Source organism: Eimeria mitis, genomic scaffold (assembly GCF_000499745.2).
Source record: "Eimeria mitis Houghton genomic scaffold, Emh_scaff3073, whole genome shotgun sequence".
NCBI classification, from domain to species: domain Eukaryota; phylum Apicomplexa; class Conoidasida; order Eucoccidiorida; family Eimeriidae; genus Eimeria; species Eimeria mitis.
In genome coordinates this window covers 6,504-6,775 of record NW_013571420.1, presented here as the reverse complement: position 1 = coordinate 6,775, position 272 = coordinate 6,504, and positions in this window count along the sequence as shown.

The window sequence follows — 272 nt, the reverse complement described above, 5'->3', positions numbered from 1 at the left end:
ACCATCGAATCCCTTGCTGCAATTCCTCTAGCAACTGTAGCGGTACCTGTATACTCAGCTAGCTAGCTAGCTAGATACGGCTAGCTAGCTAGCTAGCTAGACGCAGTTAGACAGATCTATATACCTACAGCTAGCTGGCTAGCTAGCTAGCGAGATAAAGCTAGTTACAGCTAGCTAGCTACAGCTAGCTAGCTAGCTAGCGAGCTAGCTAGCGAGCTAGCTAGCTGGCTAGCTAGCTGGCTAGCTAGCTAGCTAGCTAGCCACCGTGTTGC